Source organism: Diachasma alloeum, unplaced genomic scaffold, assembly GCF_001412515.2.
Source record: "Diachasma alloeum isolate Michigan unplaced genomic scaffold, Dall2.0 Dall_scaffold_01345, whole genome shotgun sequence".
Lineage (NCBI taxonomy): Eukaryota > Metazoa > Arthropoda > Insecta > Hymenoptera > Braconidae > Diachasma > Diachasma alloeum.
In genome coordinates, this window is record NW_021681448.1 from 1 (window position 1) to 218 (window position 218).

A 218-nucleotide genomic window follows, 5' to 3' on the forward strand; every position below is an offset into this window, starting at 1 on the left:
AAATTTTGGTTCCGTCTAGGCAGATGGACGGCTCAGAATTGAGTTTTCTCACGTCCTATACCCTATACAACATAAATTAAATAAATTTTTTTGGGTCATTTCGTTTTTCGCGATTATCTCGGAAACTATGAGAGATAGAGCCTTGAAACTTATCCCATTCGATTCCTGAGGAAATTTTGGTTCCGTATAGGCAGTTGGAGGGCTCAGAATTGAGTTTT